Raw genomic sequence first — 24,831 nt, 5'->3', positions numbered from 1 at the left:
GGTAAATGCTTGTCGATATAAGACTTTTCTAGATAGGACACTTGCGTTTCAAGCAAGCAAACTGCAATCTTGGTTAGGTGAATGTATCCATCAAGCTATGTCTTATTGTTCTTTTTGAAAATTAATTAAGTCTACTTTGTTTGACCAATTCATTACCCAACTTAGGAGTTTTTAAGACTGTAACTAGTATATTTATTGTGTGATTGTACTTTGCTGATTGTCCAGTTTCTCTTGGTGTAAACCGCCTAGAACTTCTGGTGATGGCATAGAAGAATAAAGTTATTTTTATTATTACTCTTAAATTGGGTTATTTTAGCACAAGATCCCATTTTATGCAATGAGACTCTGCTGAAATAACCCAACTTGTGGGCTACCATTGTCCAGTTATTTTCCACATTTATAACTTTCTCCATTAGGGTCCCTTATACAAAGCCGCAGTAGCGAGTATCAGCATGGCAAATGCAATGCAGGCCACAGAATCTGAATGACCTGCGTCATGTTTGCTGCATGGGAATCGCTATTGTGGGAGCTATCAGTGGGCAAAGGGAGTCACTGCCTCGGGTCCTTCTTTCAACTACCAACTTTCCATCTCGGTCTCTCATCTAGTTCCCAGCCATCTGCCAATTCCTACTATCTCCCTAGCGTTATCTCGCTCCTCCCTCAGCCTCTTACTCACTTTTTTCATCCCTCCCTCTCCTACACAGCCCTCGTCTCTTCTTCATCTCATTGCCTCACCAGCCCTAGCTCCATTCCTGACTTTGTACTTTTCAATCCCTTGTGTTTTTATCTTCCCCTACTTCCCAGCTTTATTTCCATCCTCCTTTTACTCTCTCCTTGCCAAATCCTGCCCCCTCATAGCCTCTCCCACCAGTCCAGTGCCTCTCTTTTTCAGGGACATTGCAAACTTTGGCTTTTCTCCTATTTGAAGTTCTTTTCCACATTCTGCAGCTCACAGCAGCATGCAAAGTATTTAATAAAAGAATGAATACTGGATTTCAAGTTTGTGCACTTTGCAGTCACTTCCATCACCAGGCTGAGGTTTCACTTCATGCTGACTGTCGCCCTGTGCAACTGCATAGCTTGCATACTGGGTTCTGCCCAAAGAAAATGAAATGGGAGGGCCACAGGGGCCCTGGCCCCATCAATATTTTGTCAAAGTAGTATCAGCAACTAAGAGTTTGAGGACAGGGCTAGAGATTTGTTGGAGGGGCTAAACAAGACAAAAAAAAGTTCTGCTGCCTTTGATTGTGCCAGCCCTGGGAGCAGTGTGTGCAGGTGTGAGGAGGAAGCTTGTGCTGCTGTTGCCTATCATATCTATTCTTTGGTGGGGCAGTATGTGTGTCTGTGCATGGGTGGGGTGGGGAAGCTTGTACTGCTTTTGCCTATGTCATGTCTGCTCTGTGGTGGGGCAGTATGCGTTTGTTTTTGCATGGGGGGGGGAGCTTGTGCTGCTATTGCCTGTGTTGTATCTATTCTGTGGTGAAGCAGTGTGTGCTTGTCTGTGCGGGGGGAGCTCGTGCTGTTTTTGTTCTGTGGTGGAGCAGTCTGTGAGGGAAGATCATTTGGCACCCTACCAAAATACATTATTATAGCTCTTCAGGCAGAACAAAGATTTGTAGCTCTATAATCTGAAATATTTGCTGATTAACATGTCTCAGCACATTCATAATCTGCTAAAGTGCTGGCGTCCCTGCAAGAGGTCACAGAGGGGCCAAATACTTCAAACCCAGTAGCTATCTAAACTCAGTACTAAGGCCCATCAAGATATGCACTCATCTCTTCAGTATGAATTTCATTCTGGCTTTTGTTATTCCAGTTGCTTCTGTATGCACAAGAGACTGTCCTGCTGTGCCACACCCTGTAAGGGAGACATTGCGTAGGTGAACAGTTTGCCTGGGATTAAGAACATTAAACAGTTTGAGATAGTTACAGTTTTATGTAAGAGTTGCAGCTGAGACCTAGGCAGTGGTCCCAGTGTGATTTCAGTTTTCCAGTGCAAAGCCTCAGTGGGACTGGCCCTGCTTGGGGTGGATAAGTAACACCAAAGCCTTGGCCAGGGTAGCTTGATGTGATAACGCTTTTACTACACCATCAGTGTAAAACATATTTCAAATGACAATGGAAAGTTTGCACAATCCAGAAAAAAACAGGATGCTTAACCAAGTGTACCAGATATGTGGAGGTAAGAGGAGGGTCCTACCAATGAACAACTGTGTTTTTCCCTCGGCACTAGTTTCTGGACTCTATTGACATGCAGATAAAGGCCCTGCATCTCTCCATATCGCTCTCAGGCAACCCCTGAGAGCAAATGGAAACCTGCTTTCTTTTCAAGCTGGAATCAGAGTGTATGAGGGCTGGAAGTGGAATTGATGTGTAAAAAAGTGATAAGGAGACCTGCTTTTCCTTCGGTCAACATAGGGTCATGGATTTGATATACCGCCATTGTATGGTACAACCAAAACAGTTTACATTACTTATATACCAGTACTTTCTCTATCCCTAGTGGGCTTACAACACAGAAATACTTCTGCAATATCATGCCAATGCCACCCCTGAGAGCAAAGGGAGACCAGCTTTCTTCTCTGGCTAGAATCAAAGTACCTGCTGCACAGTTAACTGAGGGAGACCTGCCGTATCCTCAGACTGGGCCTGGAATGTATATAGTGCAGAGGTAAAGAAGACTAGCCTTTACTTCAGATCACAATACAGAAAAACCTCTGAACCAGTTCCAGCTGACCAGAGCAACCTTGCACCCTAGTACCCTGCAAGCATAACAAAAGAAAGAGACAGAAGACATGTACTCACCTTTTCAAACTTCCAGCTTTATGGAGATCAGCTACTCCTGGCGTCAGCTCCTCAAGTCTCCTTGGGCCCAAGCCAGCTAGAGAAATCCAAGGAGATGGCCATCAGTACCTGCCCAAGCAGCTGAGAATACTTAAGGTAAGGTTATCTCTAAGAATCCATTACCTCCTCCATCTGGATGTGTATTTGTTTGTCTCTCTCTCTCTCTCTCCCAGGAAGTTTCTGACTAGTTTCCTCCTAGTTTCTGTTCCCAGCCTGTCTCTAGCACAGGGCTTCTGCCTTCCCTTCCTGCTGCTGTCTCCTCCCCCTTAGCAGCACCTGATTTCAGCAGCAGGGAGTGCCAGGGGAAGGAAGGATATAGAGACAGCCAAGTACACATGCTCAAACTATCAATCTGAAAGAGAGAGTCCTCAGCCAGAAAGGCAAGGAAGACAGGCAGAGAGCTACCCCTAAAGAAACTCCCTTTCAGACCTGCAGGCATGTAGCTAAGGAGAGAGTTGCTAAAGAGGTGTCTGCAGGGGAGGATAAGAAACCCTTCTCTCTCAGTCCTCATATATAAATAGTACAAACTAGCAACAGGCAAACTGTATGTGATACATCTGTTCTGAATATATAGCACAAAATACTCGGATATGTGAAAAATCAATAGTATAATGAAACATACTTTCACAAGAAAAAGAAAAGAAAAATGTCATATATAAATGTAGGCAGTGCTGCTTTAGTTCAAAGGAGAATGTTCCAACTGAACTGGAGGAAAAGCCTCAGACAAAAGCCCTCCCACCACCACAATGGTGGATAAAGGTGGTAGGGTGGTAACCTCACTGGCAAAAACCTCCGTTGTACTCCCAAAATAGAAAACAGATCAATAGAGATAAGTTGAAAGTTTTTTCTTCTATCAACTATGCATAGACAGCCCTGCTTATAGTTTTTCTATTTTGGGAGTACAACGGAGGTTTTTGCCAGTGAGGTTACCACCCTACCACCTTTATCCACCATTGTGGTGGTGGGAGGGCTTTTGTCTGAGGCTTTTCTCCAGTTCAGTTGGAACATTCTCCTTTGAACTAAAGCAGCACTGCCTACATTTATATATGACATTTTTCTTTTCTTTTTCTTGTGAAAGTGTGTTTCATTATACATCTGTTCTGAACCACTATTCGAATATTTATGACAAGGTAGTATAACAAAAAGGCCTCAGCTACATTGCACTGTTTGACCTTTATTTCGAAGTATCTATAACTGCCCTTTTAAAATCTCAATGGTTTTTATTCTGTGCTTGATATGCCACACTTCATCTCTTTCTAGGGGTGAAACAGGGATGCATTCTGGAATGAAAGGTTAGAGTCTGTTCTTAACTCCTAGCTCTTCTTTGAGAAGCACAAAGAAAAGTGGGTTTATAAAACTTAAGCATGCCCCCCCTCCTCCCCAAATGGTTGGATCCTTGTGTCACAATGATTCGCTTTTTGGCATTACCTCTAAAGTGCTCTGCTTTATAACTCCTGCTCCCTTTACATATTAGTTTTAACTCTGTTACTGCAGTGTTAATGGAGGAGGAAACTTACACTGTTCTGTGCTGGGGGGGTCTATCCACTCACAGCACCTGGACTAGCTTGTTACATACCCTGTAACTCAGTGTTCAACCACCGGTCCATGGACCGGTGCTGGTCCACAGAAATTTCCTGCCAGTCCACAGGGCCGGCATGTGCATCAGGCCCAAAACTGTGTTCTTCAACTGCCAGTCCGTGGTGCGATCGAAGCGGTGTTAATATTGTGTGTATATATGAAAAATGAATGGAAAAAATAATGTTACAATTAGGACTATGGGGGCAGGGTCGGGGTGGAGATTGGGTAGAGATGGGCAGGGTCTGGCCCACGACTTAGCCCAGTGTTCTTCAACCGCAGGTCTGCGGACCAATGCCGGTCCACAAAATAATTATTTTATTTCTGCCGGTCCATAGGTGTAAAAAGGTTGAAGAACACTGCTGTAACTTACACCAATTCCTCATCTCAGTAACCTGTATAGAAAATCTGACTTCAGTTTAGTTACCCATCTATTTATCCCAATAACTTTGTAATATACATTTTGTCCTCAACTGCACTTGTCTCTTCATCTACTTATTAAGATGTCTGAAGAGGGCTTTAAACTAGAAGTGATGGGGCAGGGTGATCAAAGCCCCCGGGCGAATATAAGCCCTCAGGTAAGTACCGTATTTTCGCGGATATAACGCGCGCGTTATACGCGTTTTTACGTACCGCGCATACCCTTCGCGCGTTATATGCCTGAGCGCGGTATACAAATTTTTTTTACATATTTCACACCTCGCCCGACGCCCGATTCATCATCCGGAAGGACGCTCGCACCCCCACCGCTCGCACCCCCACCCCGAAGGACCGCCGACTCCCCGACAATATCGGGCCAGGAGGGAGCCCAAACCCTCCTGGCCAAGGCGACCCCCTACCCCCACCTCGCACTACATTACGGGCAGGAGGGATCCTAGGCCCTCCTGCCCTCGACGCAAACCCCCCTCCCCCCAACGACCGCCCCCCCCCAAGACCTCCGACCGCCCCTACCAGCCGACCCGCGATCCCCTAGCGACCCCCACGCCCCCCCCACCCCCCTTCCCCGTACCTTTGGTAGTTGGCCGGACAGACGGGGGCCAAACCCGCCTGTCCGGCAGGCAGCCAACGAAGGAATGAGGCCGGATTGGCCCATCCATCCTAAAGCTCCGCCTACTGGTGGGGCCTAAGGCGCGTGGGCCAATCAGAATAGGCCCTGGAGCCTTAGGTCCCACCTGGGGCGCGGCCTGAGGCACATGGGCCCAAACCGACCATGTGCCTCAGGCCACGCCCCCAGGTGGGACCTAAGGCTCCAGGGCCTATTCTGATTGGCCCACACGCCTTAGGCCCCACCAGTAGGCGGAGCTTTAGGATGGATGGGCCAAATCCGGCCTCATTCCTTCGTTGGCTGCCTGCCGGACAGGTGGGTTTGGCTCCCGTCTGTCCGGCCAACTACCAAAGGTACGGGGAAGGGGGGTGGGGGGTCGTGGGGTCGCCAGGGGGATCGCGGGTCGGCTGGGGGGGCGGTCGGAGGTTCTTGGGGGGGGCGGTCGTTGGGGGGGAGGGGGGTTTGCGTCGATGGCAGGAGGGCCTGGGATCCCTCCTGCCGTAATGTAGTGCGGGGTGGGGTTAGGGGGTCGCCGTGGCCAGGAGGATTTGGGCTCCCTCCTGGCCCGATATTGTCGGGGAGTCGGCGGTCCTTCGGGTGGGGGTGCGAGTGGTCCTGCCGAGGGGGGAGAAGAATCGGACGTCGAGGGGGGCATCAGGCTTTCAGGATGGGGACAGACCTTCAAGGGGGGACAGGACTTCAAGGGGGACAGGCAGACCTTCAAGGGGGACAGGCGGGGCAGTGCACGGAAAGTCAGGGGCAGGTGAACGGAGAGTCGGGACAGCGCACGGAGAGGGCGGGGCAGTTGCACGGAAAGTCAGGGGCAGGTGAACGGAGAGTCCGGGACAGCGCACGGAGAGGCGGGGCAGTGCACCGAAAGTCAGGGCGGGTGAACGGTGAGTCGGGGCAACCAGAGGAGATGTCGGGGAGGGCGAAAAGGAGAGTCGGGTGGCCAGAGGAGAGTCGGGCAGCATGCGCGGTATACCCATGAGCGCTGTATACAAAAGTTTCCGTACATACAAGTGTGGTTTTCTGCGCGCTATACCCGTGTGCGCATTTTACACGGGTGCGCGTTATATCCGCGAAAATACGGTAAATCACCGAATACCTCCTCTACATGGATGGGAAAAGGGGGCAATATCTGGAAAGTAGTATACACTAATGCTCAAAGTATGGTAAACAAGATTCTGGATCTAGAAGCTGTGATGGAAGAAGATGAGTTGGATATAGTGGCGATCACAGACACATGGCTCACGGAGAACTATGACTGGGATGTAGTTATACCGGGCCATAATCTGTTCAGGAAAGACAGGGTAGGAAGAAAAGGAGGGGGTGTAGCATTATATGTTAAAGATCAAATTATAGCCACACAATTGCAGGATCTGCAGGGCAAGGAAGAGGTACTGTGGATCAATTTGGAAAGAGGGAATGGTGAATATATTTACATTGGTGTGATATACAGGCCTCCTTCACAGACAGAAGAAGTGGACAGAGATTTATTAGTAGACATTCAAAATATATAAAAAAAAAGGGGAAGTTTTACTAATAGGTGGTTTTAACATGCCGGACGTTGATTGGGGTATCCCTATTGCAGGATCTTCTAGAAGTAGGGAGATCCTGGATTCTCTACAAGAGGAACTGTTCAGCAGTTGGTAATGGAACCCATACTGGACTTAGTGCTTACAAACGGGGAAAGTGTTTCCGATGTTTCAGTGGGTGATCATCTGGCATCCAGTGATCACTGCATGTTACGGTTTCATATTAATATGGGTTTAAAGAGGGCTCATTCAAAAGTAAAGATTCTAGACTTTTTAAAAAATGAACTTTGGATGGGGGATTACGTCAAGGAATTGTCTGGATGGGAACGTCTGGAAGGGTAGAAATGCAGTGGGCAAAACTGCAAGGAGTTACTATAAGGGTGACAAATCTTTTTGTAAGACAAGTAAGTAAAAGCATGAGGAAAAGAAGGCCACTTTGGTTCTCAAACGTAGTAGCTGAGAAGGTGTGGAATAAGAGGTTAGCTTTCATAAACTACAAAAGATTGGAGAAAGATGAAGAAAGGAAAAATATCTGAAAAGTTAAGAGAGGCTGGTTAAGAAAATCAAATATACCAATTGAAGAAAAAATTACTGTAGCTGACATGGTAAAACGGGGACACAAGACATTTTTTCGAAATATCATTGATAGAAAGAAGTGCAAAAGCGCCATTGTGAGACTCCAAAGTGAAGGGAGGAATATGTAGAAGCTGATAAAGAAAAGGCTGAATTGGTTAACAAATATTTCTGTTCTGTAATTCACGGCTGAAAATCCAGGAGTGGGACCGCAGAAGACAAATGCAAATAGGGATGGTGGAGTGGTAGAACCCTGATCGATTTTCAGAGAGATGTGTTCATGAGGAGCTAGCTAAATTAAAGGCAGAAAAAGAGGGGTCATGTGATGCTGTAAGCCCGGGCAGACGCAGCTTGCCTGAGCTCCCGGCCCCGAGTCCACATTTGGCACTTTCCCTGCCTAAAGGAGAGCAAAGCACACTTACCCGCTTCCTTTTACTGAAGGGGAGGCGTATGGAACAATATTTAGCATCGCCCGACATAACCGATGGCTTCACACACTACAAAAAAAAGATCACGAACGCCCGAGCCTGGGGAGGACAAGATGGCGCCGGACCATCTGCGGCGGTGAGTCAACTCTCCCTGAAGCTCTTCGAGATATAATGCAGGCTGTGGTGCTGGCGCTGCAACCCAGCCTTGATCACCTCCTCGGAACAGCTCGAGGCTGGAATCAACTGTAACAGAAACGGCCCGCCGTATAACTGACTTGGAAACCCGGATCTCTGGTTTAGAAGACATCCAGGGTACCCAGACTACTGACTTACAAGCTTTAATGGATCTTACCCTGTAGACAAGATGATCGCCTTGAAGACCTGGAAAATCGGTCGCGTAGGTCAAACCTTCACTTTCTAGAGTCTCTGAAACCATTGTGGGCCCGGCTTTGCTAGCAAACTTTGGAAGCCTGGTTGCGAGATACCTTCACTTGAGGGAGATGTGAGCCCCCTAAGCATAGAACGTGCCCATCGTATTGCAGGGAACAAAATGGGGCAGCACGGCTACAAATAGTCATTGCTAAGTGCTCAATTACAACCATAAAGTGGAAAATCTGCGTCAATATAAACAACAACGAGATAAGCTGAAATATGGGGAGGCAGAGATTCGTATTTTTCAGGATTATTCTGCGGCTTTAACGGAAAAGCGAAAATTATTCTATTCCCTTTGTTTCCACCCTGGCAGAGAAAAAGTGTGATTCATGTTCATCTACCCAGCCATCTTGAAATTGCAACATCAGGGCCAGTGGCACTCTTTTGACTCTTCAGTAGAAGCGGCTAATTATCTCAATACCCACTTGCTGCAACCCCAAAACCCCACTGGCTGAGATGACCATTACTGGATGCTTGGTCTGATCTTAGCTTGATGGGCATCCCGCTAGTTGCATTGCACTCTTTGGTATTTGTTTGGGTTACCTGATATATGGCAGTTTGGAATGTTGTTATATCATTATCTATGTCACTTTTAACTTGGTTTGCACATTCATATACTTTGTTTGTTTAGAATGATTTGGTATCAGTGCACATATGTAAGTGTCCTGCTATGTTTTTGCTATGGTTGTTTATTTTTCCATGCACGTTGAAAATTAATAAACACATTTAAACATAAAGGCAGACAAAGTAATAGGGCCAGATGGTGTACATCCGAGGGTGCTAAAGAAACTTAGGGAAGTTCTGGTGCCTCTGCTGACTGACCATTTCAGTGCTTCTCTAGAGTCGAGAGTGGTACAGGAGGACAGGAGAAGGGCGAATGTGGTCCCTCAACACAAAAGTAGAAATAAGAAAGAAGTACGGTAGTGAATTACAGGCCGGTAAGTCTGACTTCTGTAGTAAGCAAATTAATGGAAACACTTTTAAACAGAGAATGGTAAAGTTTCTGGAATCACGGTGGATTACAGGACCAAGGGCAACAGGTAGGTCTTGTCAGACAAATCTGATCAATTTCTTTGACTGGGTGACCGGAGAAATTGGGTAGAGGGAGTGCGCTAGATGTGGTGTATTTAGATTTTAGCAAAGCCTTTGACAGTGTTCCACACAGACATCTAATATATAACTGAGTGCTCTTGGGATGGGCCCAAAGTGACGGGTTGGGTCAGGAACTGGTTAAGTAGAAGATGACAGAGGGTAGTGGTCAATGGAGATCACTCTGAGGAAAGGGATGTTACCAATGATGTGCCTCAAGGTTCTGTTCTTGGGCCTGTTTCTTTTTACATTTGTATAAGCGATATTGCTGAAGGGCTGTCTGGTAAGATTTGCCTCTTTGCGGATGATACTAAAATCTGCAACAGAGTAGACACGCCGGAAGGTGTGAATAACATGAAGAAAGACCTGGTGAAGCTTGAAGAATGGTCTGAAATTTGGCAGCTAAAATTTAATGCTAAGAAATGCAAGGTCATGCATTTAGGCTGCAGATATCCTGAAGGAACAGTACCATTTAGAGCAGTGGTTCCCAACCCTGTCCTGGAGGACTACCAGGCCAATCAGGTTTTCAGGATAGCCCTAATGAATATGCATGGAGCAGATTTGCATGCCTGTCACTTCCATTATATGCAAATCTCTCTCATGCATTTTCATTAGGGCTAGCCTGAAATCCGAGTGGTTCTCCAGGACAGGGTGGGGAACCACTGGTTTAAAGGGTGAAGAACTTATATCCACAACAGAAAAACGGGACTTGGGTGTGATTGTATACGATGACCCTAAGTTGGCCAAACAGGTTGACAAAGTGATGGTGAAAGCTATAAGGAAACTAGGATGCATAGGAAGAGGTATGGCCAGTTGGAAAAAGGAGGTATTGATGCCCCTGTATGACTCTGGCGAGACCTCATTTAGAATACTGTGTACAATTCTGGAGGCTGCACCTTCAAAGACATAAAAAGGATGGAAGTCGGTCCAGAGGAAGGCTACTACAATGGTGCATGCTCTTGGTCATAAGTTGTATGGGGACAGACTTAAAGATCTCAATATGTATAGATGAAAGGTGGGAGAGGGGAGATATGATAGAGATGTTTAATGCATATAAGTTGAGTATCTTTCATTTGAAAGATAGCTCTGGAATAGGATGAAGTTAAGAGCTCAGGAGTAATCTAAGTAATACTTTTTTACAGAAAGGGTGGTAGATGCGTGGAACAGTCTCCCAGAAGAAGTGGTGGCGTCAGAAACTGTGTCCTGAATTCAAGAAGGAGTGAGATAGGCAAGTGGGAGTCTCTTAGAGAGAGGAAGAGATAATGGTTACTGTGGATGGCCATTTGGCCTTTATCTGCCATCATGTTTCTATAAGAATAGTGTTAGCAATCATATTTGAATGTTTTAATGCATTGTGTATTAAGGGCCTGTTTTACAAAGCCATGCTAGCGGCTGCTGCGCAGTAATAGCCCTGAAGCCCATAAAGATTTAAAGGGCTTTGGGGCTGTTGCCATGTGGCTTTGTAAAACAGGCCCTAAGTGTTCATTATGTTATATGAATGTTTTATGTCAGGTTCTTTCTGCTGTATACTGCCATGGATGAATTTCTTCAAAAAGTGGTTATAAGTAAGTCTTCTTAGAAACATAGAAATAGACGGCAGATAAGGCCACGGCCCATCTAGTCTGCCCACCCCATGACCCTCCCCTACCTTTCTCTGTGAATAGATCCCATGTGTCTATCCCATTTGGCCTTAAAATCAGGCACGCTGCTGGCCTCAATAACCTGAAGTGGAAGACTATTCCAGCGATCAACCACCCTTTCAGTGAAAAAGAATTTCCTGGTGTCCCCGTGCAGTTTCCACCCCTGATTTTCCACGGATGCACCCTTGTTGCCACGGGACCCTTGAAAAAGAAGATATCTTCTTCCACCCTCGATGCGGCCCGTGAGATACTTGAATGTCTTGACCATGTCACCCCTCTCTCTGCGTTCCTCGAGTGAGTACAGCTGCAACTTATCTTATGCAATAAGTTTCTATGTAATGTCGATTCCTCCGACTGCTGTGTGTACGAGAGGATGCTAAAAGTTCTCAGCCCAACCAACTAATTTTCCAAATTCTGAGCGTTATTTGGCCACTGTAGCTGAAAAGAGTATTGTTATCTTCTTTCGTTAAGTGCCAATTTGCAGAACCAAAATTCTCTGTTTTGATATTATTTCAGATCATTGATTGAACCATATCCATGTCATTCTCTTCTTTGTTGGGCAGAGAACTTTTCAGCACCCCCTTGTATCTGCTCTGTCTCTCCCAGCTCACGTTTGTTGCAGTTTATCTGTAGTTCCATCTCCCTGGTTTGCTGCAGCAGCTCAAAGCTGAATTATACGGGGACAAAGTTTGGTCCTATCCTTGCAAGCTCTGGCCCCATTCCTGCTGCATCTCCGTAGACTCTGTTCTCATCTGCACAAGCCTTAAACACTAATAAAAATATTTAAATATAAAATCATAAAAGTATAAAAAGGACAATGCTCTGTACAACTGTTGTTTATACATCACAAAGAGAGCCTCCAAGCACACCCTGAAGAAAGAAAGCCACTGAAAGAAAGATGGCTGAAACGTTGGTTCTTCCTACCCAGACACAGCAGGACCAGGACAACTGCAACAATCATGATGCCAGCCATGGAAGCCTAAGAAAACATAAAACCCAGCTTTACGGGGAGACCATCTTTAAAATTCATATTTGTGAGCATCGGACTTTCCTGCCAAAATTTAAATTTGTGACCAATGGATTTTTCTGCCTCAATCACCTCAAGCTTCAGGCCAATCAGGTTTGTGGACCCACTAAAAATGTAAAGACAAACTGCAGATCTCCCAGCATACCCTGAGCAAGCCACAGCATGATGGCTGAAAACATTGATTCTACCTATCCAGATGCGGCAAAACCTGTACACTGCAACAATCACAAATAGAGCCTCCATTTCATATGGCTTTGGTACAACCTTCCCAAAAATTCAGTTGCCTGTTTTTACATCTGGGAAGATAATGGTATTGTCTTTCAGACATGGGTGTAGAAGAGAACCACCAACACTGTGGTAGTGGATGAACAGGAAAATGTGTCTATTAAAAGCTGGAAATGCTCTACGATACCAGCAAAAATGGATGAATTCTGTTGCAGTAAGGACGTAGCAGGTGGCAGGAGTCTGATCAGCAGACAAGACTTTTGTTGCCACATCAAAGACAGACAAGACATAAAGAATGTAATTTAACCAGGGCTGTGGAGTCGGTACATAAAACCTTCTACTCTGACTCCAATTCCTTTATTTATCTTTAGGTGTTGTACTATATGCAAGGTGTGACTTCTTGGGATTTGATTTAATTTATGTTTATCAATTTTTGGTCAGCTATTATGGATTTAGCGGTTGTGTTGTGTGTGTGACCGAGGTATTCTGTTAGCATGAATTTTTCTATGCAGCAATTTGTAGTAATTTGGCTTGTTCAGTTGTTTCGATAGTAAGGGGATATTGTGTGGGGGAAGGGAGACAGGGTTTTATTGATCCATGTTCTGCGTTTGTTATTTATAAATGACAGTTTGTACAGAATATTGTTTCCTATTATACTTTAATAAAATGATTTCAATATAAAATTATAACTATTCAAGGCTTGTGTGGATGGGATTAAACAGAGTTCGCAGGGAGGGGGGCAGGGACAGAATTGCAGTTTATATTCAAATATATACGGTAGATTCTAGTCTGACTCAGACCTCATATCATTTTGATTGCTTTTCGCTGGAAAGGGGATGGGATTTGATATACCTACCTTTCTGTAGTTACAATCAAAGCAGTTTTACATATTACATATGTCTCTAGCCTCTATATTTTTGGGGATGTGGCCTCCAAAATTGGTTGTAGTAGCCTAGAACAGGACTCATCAATAGTCTGTACAGAGGTATGATCACTGCCTCTTCTATGCATCCCAGTATCCCTCTGGCTCTGGCCATTCTGCTTGCTAGTTTCCCTGTTTAATCTTGAGATTGTCAGATACTATTACCCCCAGCTCTCCCCACCCTATGTCCTACACTATTCTTTTAGATTTATGGACTCTAAATGAAGACTCAGCACTTCTTTTGCACTGAAATTTTAGTTGCCAGTCATTTAATCACTCACCAATATTTATTACGTTCCATTTATTCTATGTATCTATTCCTTCCGTAGTCTATGTATCTATGTATCTAGTCCTTCCACTATCTAAAATGGCTGTTGCGAGATCCCGCTGCAACCTCGTGAGATCGCAGGAACTCGTGGCAGCCATTTTAGATAGCGGCTCAGTACGGGGCAGGAGCATAGGAAGATCGCTCCTTCCTTGGTTCACTGCAGGACCACCAGGGCTTTCAAGGTAGGTTTTCTAGAGGTATGGGAGGTGGGGTGTTTCAGAGTCAGCCAGGACAGAAGGCAGGAGGGATCCCTTTTGGCCCAGCTCACTGTTGGACACCAGGGCTTACTGCAGGCCCAGAGAGAGACCTGCAAGGCATCAGGGTAGGATGGGGGCCAGGGTGCAGAGCCGAACAGGGCATTTGAATATAAACCCTCGGTCTATATTCGAGTTAACCTTATTTTCCTGTTTTTAGGGAGAAAAAAGGATACCTTGGTTTATATTTGGATCGGTTTATATTTGAGTATTTATGGTAACCTGTTCCTGGTTTGGAAGGACAGCTCCTGCCAAAAGGAGGCCTGCTCTATTTATGTAGATGCTCCATTGCTAGTTTTAGGGAAATGCTGTACTCAGTAAGGAGGAAAGGCTTTGCAGAATAAAAGGCCTTGAATATCCAAATAGATTATTTTTAAATAGCTACAAAGGAGACCAAGGGGGGCCACATTTGGTTTGGTACCAGCAGGTTGCCCAGTTAAGAGCAATGATAGAATGAGAAATGGGGGCTCAGGCAAAGATTTGGATAGCTTCTGAGAAAGAACCTGAGTCCATCTAGCTTACTCTGGACCCAAGATATTACAGATTAAGTCTGGGATTCACAGCTTTCAGAATCACTCGATAACCTAACTATCCTAATACCAATAGAAGGGCATACATTATTCCAATCAGAAACACCGTCCTTAATATACAGGATGGGGCCCAGGAGAGTCTAAAAACCTTGGAACAAGTATTAGAAGATAGGAAGTCATTCTCATTTGCTACTCTGTAGGTGGAATTCTACCTTTCCCAGGACCAATATTATGCATATAGTTATTTAATTTTAGTACACAGTGAAGTCACATTATTATGACCACAACCTACCTCTGACGTCGGGGGAACACAGTCAATGAACAAATGCACATGTCATGTGCAGAATTTCACGGGTATATAAGGCAACCGTGGTTGTCACGGGGACCAAAAGCACAATTTGTCAGACATTGAAAAAAGGCATGATCATTGGCTACCGGGCCAAGGAGGCAGCATTTTAGAAATGGGCAGAGTTTGGGAACTGTTCATGGGCTAAAGTGATTAAAGTATACTGTGAGTGGACAAATGCAACCTTTTCAACAACCTGACGTGGTAACTATGGAGCAGCATGAGTCATCAATGCACAAGGTGAACGTTGGCTGCGTAGGATGGTGTGGGCCAACTGACAAACTACCGTGGAGCAACTCACCATCCAAATGAACCAGGGAGCTTCCAGATGTATGTCCAAAACAACTGTGGCAGTGAACCCTATTGCGAATGGGGCTCTGGATCAGGCTGCTGGTGACTGCACCCATGCTCATGAAAGTTCATCACAAAAAAAGGCTGCAATTTGCACAGGAGTACTAACATTGGATTTGCACTGACTGGCAGAGGGATTGCCTTCTCCAATGAGTCACATCGAATAAATGGACATTTGCGTGTCAGGTGTGAAACTGCAAAGAACAAACACCCAGCAACCATTGTTGGATGTACACAAGCTGGTGGCGGCAGCATTATGGTCTGGGGAATGTTTTTTCTTGGTATGGTCTGGGTCCCTTGATATCTCAACTGTTACGGGTATCTCTCCATCCTTGCCAATCAAGAACACCTCTACTTGTTGACGGTCTTCCCTATGGTCAAAGGGATCTTTCAACAGGACAATGTAATATGTCATACTACGAGAACTGTTTGCAAGTGGATCGCAGAGCACAACCAAGACTTACTTAATGTTACAGGAAATTTTCTGCTTCCCTTTCCTTATATATTTTCCTTGATTGTCTTGCTTTCTCTTAAATAACTTGTAGTTCATTTCCCTTCCCTTCCTTGTGTTTATGGGTTGTCAAGTCTGTTAATAGTCCTGATGGACTTAATTCCTGTCAAGTATTGTATTGTTCCCTAAATCTTGTAATTTTATTATTATGTTCATCGCTTAGAAATATGATTAAACGATTAATCAAAAACTTATTAAACTTGAAACCTACCAATTACCTCCAAATTCCCCCAGACCTTAACCCAATTGAGCACATTTGTAACCACTTTGATTGACATGTTCAATGAATGGATCCACCACCATGCACCTGTCAGCCATGGTTGGATGCACTACAGTCTGCATAGCTCCAGATACCTCTAACAACCATCCAGCATCATTACTGAGTCACTCCTACGTCGTCTGGCTGCCATCTGTGCTGCCAGAGGCAGTTATTTTGGATATTAGCAAGTGGTCATAATAATGTAATTCTACCATATATTTAGAAAACCACCTATAGCCTAAGTGGTTTACATACAGGTACACAAGTATTTCTCCCTATCTGTCCCATTGGGCTCACAATCTGACTAAAGTACTGGGGGAATGGAGTACTAAGCGAGATTTCCCAGGGTCACAAGGAGCAGCCCTAACTACAAGGCCGCTCCTCCACTTTACAGAGCAGAAAGATCAAACAAGGATGGAACAACCAAAATGTTGCTGCCAGACCTATCTGAAAGTCAGGAGACAGGCCAGGGGACTAGCCTATCCCAACAGTGGGAAGTGGAGTTACAATTCAGCTTCGACATTAAGCCGCAAGAACAGATGAAGAAATCGGTCTCAAAAGCCTCTACAGCAGCTTACATCCTTGACAAAAAAACTATAAAGTACTATGGGCCCCTTTTACAAAGCCACGGTAAGCGATGGTTCAAAGGTAAATGCACCGAAGATCATAGGAATTAAATGGACTTTGGTGCATTTGTCGCAGCAGCATGTTTTCTGGAAACACTAGATCATTGTTAGATACAATGTAGGGGCTGAGGCAATATGGAGCATATATGGTGGCAATGTAACAAAATTAAAAGGCACTGGAGGACCATTCAATATCAAATACAGTGGACGGAGGATTAAAAGATAGGGGCAATGGCGTATTAAGGGGCTTGAATGGATAACACATTTGACAGACCAAGACCTATGTTCCCTCTAAGCAGAGCACTTGAGCAATCACTCATACATTTCACATGGTCGCTCACAAAAATACCGACCTGAACTGACTTTCAAACAAAATAAAAGTATAAAAAATTAATTTAATTAAATCAATTACAATATGTGTGATAGTTTTTTTTTGTGCTATATAGAGAAATGCTTTGGTAATACTGGGATCAAAAATTGTTGGTATTTAGAACTTGTCGCTCACATTAAAAAAAAAAAAATTGCACACACCCAGCCACTTCTTAGAGGAAGCATTGATAAAGACACGAATAGAGTAATTCCTTTGAAATACTGCAGGTTCACCATTGCCTGGAGGAACAAGATAAATTTTGGTGCCACAGATCCGTCATTATGTGTCAGGACTGCAATGGATTAGGGCTGGGGCATTGAAAGAAAATGGGTTTGACAGGATATGGCCTCAGGAGGGAGTAGATAACGGGCTCATAGATGCCTTTTATAAGGAATATATGCAAACAAATTGTTGTTTCCTTAAAAAAATACAATAATGGCTCAGGACCTGCAACGGGGATATACAGAAGAGTACAGATGCAGTTTGAAATAATGCACTGATTATATATGCATCCTACATGGTTAATAAAATATGGAAGGACATTTTGGAAGACTGTGTAAATGTAAGGGTGCAGAAGGCACATACAGTATATTAATTCACTGCATGTGGGAGTGCCTTAGAATTAGCAAATCTGAGCTATGGCCAATCTAGTAACAATGAATCAATGCCCAGAACATAAGAGCTACTGGAAGGTTATTCCGAAGAAAAGGGGCCATGAAATAAAAGGCACTTTTGCAGGTATCCTCATTAAGAAGCCCGTTTTGGTCCTGGCAGGGAAATCTATGTGAGACTGGCAGTCATTTTCAACAGAAGCCACTCCTGCCCCCTACAACCTCCACTGGGGAGGTGGGGGGCATTATGGAAAGGGGGACTAGCTTGTGTCTTCGGGCAGGTGGGAAGGAGGAGGGAGAGAGGGGGATGCTGTTGGGGGGCTCAAGGCGGTGGGGAGAGGGCTCAAATATTTTTTTTTTAAAGTTATGCAGTTCCTGGCCTGAAATTCATTCAGAGCCCACATAAGCTAAGTAGGTGACTTTAAGTCAGCTTTTGCGCTATCCTAAATTCACCCAGCCTTGGCTGAATATCTCCGGTATCGCCCCCTAGCCCACCCCCAACCGGCTCAATATTTTTTGAGCCGGTCAGAAATGATATTCAGTGGCACTGCCCCAGTTTAGTGTTTCTGCATACTGGCAGTTACATTACATTACATTAGAGATTTCTATTCCGCCTGTGCCTTGCGGTTCTAGGCGGATTACAATTTCGAAAATATCTGGGCATTTCCAGTAGAATTACATTACAGGAGAAGAGTGAATTACAGGTAACAGTAAAGAATTACAATACAATCAAGATCACAGATGATGTTACATAACTACTGAATCTAGTTACATCGTGCGGAGAGTAAAGAATTGCAATACATTCAAGATCGCAGAAGATGTTACATAACAAATGAATCAAGTTTCGTCGGTAGAGAGTAGCATCAAATACCTAAAAGCGAAGGTGTTACATAATGTTGTTGATTACATGATGTTGGTTACTTAATGTTGATGATATAGACTGTTGAGGTGTTTAGTTTGAGGGTTGGGACAAAGTGTTATTATATGGGTGGTGTTCCCAAAGGTGTTGATTGGGAACTCATTAGATGGCAATTAGAGAGATGGAAGATATTTTTTGAATAGTAGTGTTTTTATTTATTTTCGGGACTCTTTTATGTCTGTTGTTTTGATCAGTAATTTTGAGATGGCTGAGTCAATTTTAGCTGCCTGTGTCCCTAGAAGGTTGTCGTAGAGTTTCTTACGTCTAGTACCATTGAGAGGTGGGTAGGTGAAAAGGTTCTGTGTTCTCCTTCTTCTGGGTGAGAGGTAGTAGTAAAAACGTTTGTTTAGGTAGCTGGGTGCAGTGCCGTGGGTTACTTTGAATAAGAGACAGTAGAATTTGAATTGTGTTCTGCTTTTTATTGGTAGCCAGTGAGATTCTAAGTATGCGTTGGTAATGTGGTCATATTTGCTGAGTGAGTATATGAGTTAGGCTGCAACAGGCAATTTAAGCAGGCCAGGGTCTCTCTAACCTGCTTAAATCACTCTGAATATTGGTCCCACAGACTTTATCTGCCTTTATTTTTGTGTTTCTGTTGCTATGCCAAGTACTTCTGAATGCCCCAGTAGAATTGTCCAGAAAAACCTAAAGTTGGAAAAACTGTGCAAACTTAATTTTTTTTCCACATGAATTTGATTTCACTTGATCAGAATTTTTTTTTTTTAATAAATCTTTATTGATTTTTAAACTTTGACAATGCAATACAATTATCTGAAAATAAATATTTCATAAAACACATTATTAAACATACAATTTATACTTAGAACAATCATTTTCTCCCCCCCCTTACCAAATTACTACAATAAGACAAATATGTAATTATAATATTATAATTAAGTATTTTAATAAACAAAATATCTTTCCCCCCTCCATCCCCTGGATATGTAAGGAATTCTACCAACCTAAAAAAAAATATATAAAATAAATAAATACATTACAATTATTATGATGTTACAAATATAGTCAATGGACTCCACACTCTATTAAATGTACTGCTAAACCCCAAACACTCTGCATTCATTTTTTCATATTTATACGTGGTACAACATTTGTCCACCAAAACGTGTAATTTAGTCTGTCATACCTCTTCCAATTATGTGTAATCAATTGAATAGCTATTCCGGTCATTATCATAAAAAGTTGACTTTTATATTTATCCAAAGAAGGCTTGACATGTAAAGCGTACCACAAATTATGGCTTTATATGTTAGGGGAATTGCTGAATCAAGAATAAGATTAATTTCTCTCCAAATTGATTTCCAGAAATTAAGTATCAAAGGACAATAATATAACAGATGATCCAAAGTCCCTATATCATTATGACAATGCCAACATCTATTAGACCTGGAATTATCTAACTTTTGTAAACGAACAGGGGTCCAAAAAATCCTATGCAATAAAAATAACCAAGTTTGTCTCATAGATGCTGACCTTGTACACTTCAACCTTTTTTAAACCCATCTTGGAAGTCATTCAAAGCCACCGATTGCATAAAGCTTTGTTTCCCTTAAAATTTGCTATTATTTTACTTAATGGAACTAATTTCTTCGTATTATAGCTATACCTTTGATGTTTTAACACTCAGCAATGATACATTAATAAAAAGACATTTTATGCAAAACATCTAACAGTATTTTGCTAAACTCCCCCCTCCTTTTACTAAACAACAGTAGAGGTTTCTATTGCAGCCCGGAGCGCTAAATGTTCCATATTCCTATAAGCGTTGGAGCAGCGTTGGATCATTTAGCGCTCCGAGTCACGATAGAAACTTCTCCTGCAGCTTAGTAAAAAGAGGGGTTAATAAAATACTGCTGATAATTTTGCATGGCTACAAATCAGTCAGTTGTGAAGTTGTTGACATCATGTTGAAAGAAGTTATATAACTACTGACGGTACCTGACAGAAGTTGTACTACTACTATTTATCACTTCCATAGCACTGAGGGGTATGCAGCACTATACATTTAAAATTCAAGACGGTCCCTGCTCAGAAGAGCTACCATCTGATTTGGACAGACATCTCAGAGTTGGTGAGATTCGGGTAGAAGGAAGGATACAATGGGTATAGGTATCTGACAGTGAGTGGGTGTTAACAGTTGAAAGCAGCTTAAACAAAAGTGGGATTTTAGATTGGATTGGAATACTGCTAGAAACGGAGCATGACGGATTAATTCTTGCATCCTGTTCCAGGCATATGGCATGGCAAGAAAGAAGGGACGGAGTCTGGAGTTGGCACTGACGGAGAAGGGTACAAATAAGTGGGACTTGCGAGATGAAAGGAGAGCTATTGAGGAGCTACAGAGTGCATGTGCCATTTGCACTTTTCAGCAAACATGCTTTTTCATCACTGATATTGTCAAACAGGACATTGCTTCAAAGCTGTTGAACTCACCAGTGCCTGACCAATTTTGTTGGGGCAAGACAGTTTTCAAGCAGGTAAACCAAAGCACTTTCACCAGGCGACTTGGTTGGACCTGAAAGCACAGTTACTTATCGTAACAGGTGTTATCCAGGGACAACAGGCAGCTATTCTCACATAAGGGTGACGTCATCAGCGGAGCCCGGATGCGGAAGCTTGCAAGCAGACTTGCTTGAAGAAACTAGAAGTTTCGAATCGACCGCACCGCGCATGCGCGAGTGCCTTCCCACCCAGCGCTGGGCGCGTCTCCTCAGTTCAGATAGCTATCAGAGAAGCCAACCAGGGGAGGTGGGTACGTTGTGAGAATAGCTGCCTGCTGTCCCTGGATAACACCTATTATGGTAAGTAACTGTGCTTTATCCCAGGACAAGCAGGCAGGTATTCTCACATATGGGTGACCTCCAAGCTAACCAGAATGGGATGGTGGAGTGTTGGCAATTTAGGAGAATAAATTTTGTAGTACTGTTTGGCCAAACTGTCCATCCCGTCTGGAGAAAGTATCCAGACAATAGTGAGACGTGAAAGTATGAACCGAGGACCAAGTAGCAGCCTTGCAAATCTCCTCAATAGGTGTAGATCTGAGGAAAGCTACAGAAGCTGCCATTGCTCTGACTTTATGGGCTGTGACTCTACTGTGTAGGGGTAATCCAGCCTGGGCATAGCAGAATGAGATACAAGCAGCCATCCAGTTGGAGATGGTACGCTTACAGATAGGATGTCCCAACTTATTTGCATCAAAGGAGACAAAAAGTTGAGGAGCAGTTCTGTGTGGTTTGGTGCATTCCAAATAGAAGGCCAAAGCACATTTACAGTCCAGAGTATGAAGAGCTACTTCTCCAGGATGAGAATGAAGCTTTGGAAAGAACACTGGAAGAACAATAGATTGGTTGAGATGAAATTCTGATACCACTTTAGGGAGGAATTTTGGATGAGTACGTAGGACCACTTTGTCATGATGAAACACCATGAAAGGTGGATCAGCAACTAAAGCTTGCAGCTCACTGACTTGTCGAGCAGAAGTGAGGGTGATGAGAAACATCACTTTCCAAGTGAGATACTTCAGATAAGCCTTGTCAATTGGTTCAAATGGAGGCTTCATCAGCTGAGCAAGAACAACATTGAGGTCCCAAACCACAAGAGGCGGTTTGATATTGAAAAGTCCTTTCATGAATCTGGAAACCACCGGATGAGCAGAGAGGGGTTTCCCTTCAATAGGTTGATGGAAAGCCGCAACTGCACTGAGATGGACTCGGATCAATGTAGACTTGAGGCCAGAAGTAGATAAGTGCAAAAGGTAATCCAAAACAGAAAATAAGGAGGAATGTTGAGGCTCCTTATCATGAGAAAAACACCATGAAGAAAATCTAGTCCATTTTTTTGTGATAGCATTGTCGAGTGGTAGGTTTCCTAGAAGCCTCTAAAACGTCTCTTACAGACTGAGAAAACTGAAGAGGAGTCATGTTGAGAGGTACCAAGCTGTCAGGTATAGAGACTGCAGGTTGGGATGAAGGAGAGACCCTTGACTCTGTGTAAGGAGAGATGGAAAAAACTTGGAGAAAGTATGGCTCCCTGCTGCTGAGTTGAAGGAGAAGGGAGTACCAAGGTTGTCTCGGCCACCGAGGAGCAATCAGAATCATGATGGCATGATCGTTCTTCAACTTGACCAGAGTCTTGAGAATGAGAGGAATGGAGGGAATGCATATAGGAAGAGATTCGTCCATTCAAGAAGAAAAGCATCTGCCTTGAGTCGATGAGGAGAGTATATCCTGGAGCAGAACTGAGGCAGTTTGAAGTTGTGGGGAGCTGCAAAGAGGTCTATCTGAGGCGTTCCCCACTGTGAAAAAATGTGAGGAATGGAGTGTCCATTCGTGAGGTTGCAGAAGACAATTCAAGTTGTCCGCCAAGCAATTCGCCCCTTGTATGTAGACAGTTTTGAGGAAGGCGCTGTGGCGGATTGCCCAATCCCAAACCTTCAGAGCTTCTTGGCAAAGGGAGGCAGATCCCGTCCCTCCCTGTTTGTTGACATAATACATGGCGACTTGGTTGTCCATCCGAATGAGGACTACCTGGTCATGAAGAAGATGTTTGAAAAGCGTGGAGGAGCCTTTAGGATCGCTCTGAGTTCCAACAGATTGATATGACACTGACGATCCGTACTGGTCCAGTGGCCTTGTGTACGGAGTTGGCTAAATCCCCTTGTACCTGAGCCAGAAGTCTGTAAATGTAATAACACTCGGAAAACACCAGAGTAAAGACCAAAGACATCAGTATGAGCCTGCCATAAATCGTGGAACCTTTGGCTCAGGCTAGTCTCAAAGGTGACTAGCACCAGACATACGTCTACATGAGAATTGCCTCATACATCATAAAGTCTATGATCATCTCCCGTGAAACAAAACAAATTTAGTTCCAAGTGACAAATCCAGGCTTATGGTTCAGGAAAAAGGGGAATATAAAGACATCACACACAAATTACCCCTTCAAAGACTAAACCAACACAATAAATACAATGACTTAGAATAAAATGAAAAAAGAAAAAGTATGTGAATAGGTGGTAGAAAAGTTTACACATGCATAATTCTAAATTTTAATATTAATAAATATATACAAAAACATTAAATTTATAATTAATATATGACATCTACTGAGATTAATACCCTTCCTAGTAAACAGTTCCTCCTAAATAGATATAGAATTACATTAAAATATTTTTACTATATATATAAATACTTTCATAAGAAAATTGTGCAAATGTACAAATTGTGCAAATCTACCAGGACCCTGAGAAGCAAATAACTAAAGTACAATAACAGATTGTATACTCATGAAAAGTGCAAGTGTCAGTACCACTCCACAGATTCCTGTCTATAATAGCAGCAAAATCTACTTTTAAAATAAAGTGCAATAGCCAAAGTGCAAGTACTCAAATAAATCACTAAGATACAGACACTACATATATCACTTATATCACCCGATTATAAAGGCTAATAGAGCGTTGGCACTATAACAAATAACCAACAACCAGGGTACCAGATCATAACAAATCCCAAACACATACACACAAAACACCACTCAAACCATAAACGTATCACCATTCATCACCACTCGACAGAGCTCCGTTTCGTATCTTCGTCAGGAGCGGATGCCAAATAAATTAATGGCCCAGTGGAGAACACCGACAACAGGAATCACAGTTGGTCGGTCACAAAACAAAGTCAAAGAAAAATAATAGCGTGTACAAATCAAACAACGCTGGAAATGAGAAAAGGAACATGGCGGTCTGCAGGGTTTAAGAACGCCTTGGAGAGCCAGCCGTGGCCGCACCCAAAGACTACATGGTGACGCAGAATAACGGCACCCGCTAAGGGACAAACATAATAAAGACCAAGTATGTCATATAAGCAAAAGGAATAAAGGAATACGTAAAAATAAAAAATAAAATTGAGAATAAAAATAAAAAGGAAAATGAAGGAACCATATGCGAATTATCCATATGAAAGAAAAGGGGAGCCCATGTGCCGAAACCGACCAACCAGGTCTAAAAATTAACAAGTAAAGCATTTATCCACATTTTCATTTAGCCCTATAGGAAGTATGATCGGAGATAGAATATCCAAAAATTCTCACGAGTCAACAGATGAGTATGGCTGTCCCCTTCAAATGTAGTAGATATCTGTTCCAAAATGCACCAACGTAGTTGGGAAAAACTATGTTGGAGAGACATGTTGTGAGACACCATAGGAGCTGTAGTTTTGCCAGTTTTTAAACAACTCCGGTGTTCAATAAGCCGGGTACGAATACTCCGGGTGGTGCAATCCACATAATGAGTCCACAAGGGCAAGTAATCACATACACCACAAATTTTGATTCACAAGGTAGTCCCTGGATTTCAAATTGTATGTTCGCTTAG

General features: G+C 43.5%; 1 protein-coding gene across 4 annotated transcripts in view; it reads right to left on the bottom strand.

Moving 5' to 3' along the window:
• CCDC120 (coiled-coil domain containing 120) overlaps nt 1–24,831 on the bottom strand; it is a 126,315-nt gene that overhangs the window by 68,218 nt on the left and 33,266 nt on the right. For 2 of the 4 annotated variants that reach the window (XM_033923015.1, XM_033923031.1), the window contains exon 2: nt 2,806–2,881. The exons of 1 other annotated variant lie outside the window; for it this stretch is intronic. The gene's annotated coding sequence lies outside the window, so the exon portion shown is untranslated. Of the gene's footprint in view, nt 1–2,805; nt 2,882–2,967; nt 3,104–24,831 lie in introns of those variants that run through there. One more of the 4 variants, XM_033923023.1, reaches the window with a different exon arrangement.

This window comes from Geotrypetes seraphini, chromosome 1 (assembly GCF_902459505.1).
Source record: "Geotrypetes seraphini chromosome 1, aGeoSer1.1, whole genome shotgun sequence".
Taxonomy (NCBI): domain Eukaryota; kingdom Metazoa; phylum Chordata; class Amphibia; order Gymnophiona; family Dermophiidae; genus Geotrypetes; species Geotrypetes seraphini.
This window is presented reverse-complemented; position numbering and strand designations above follow the sequence as displayed.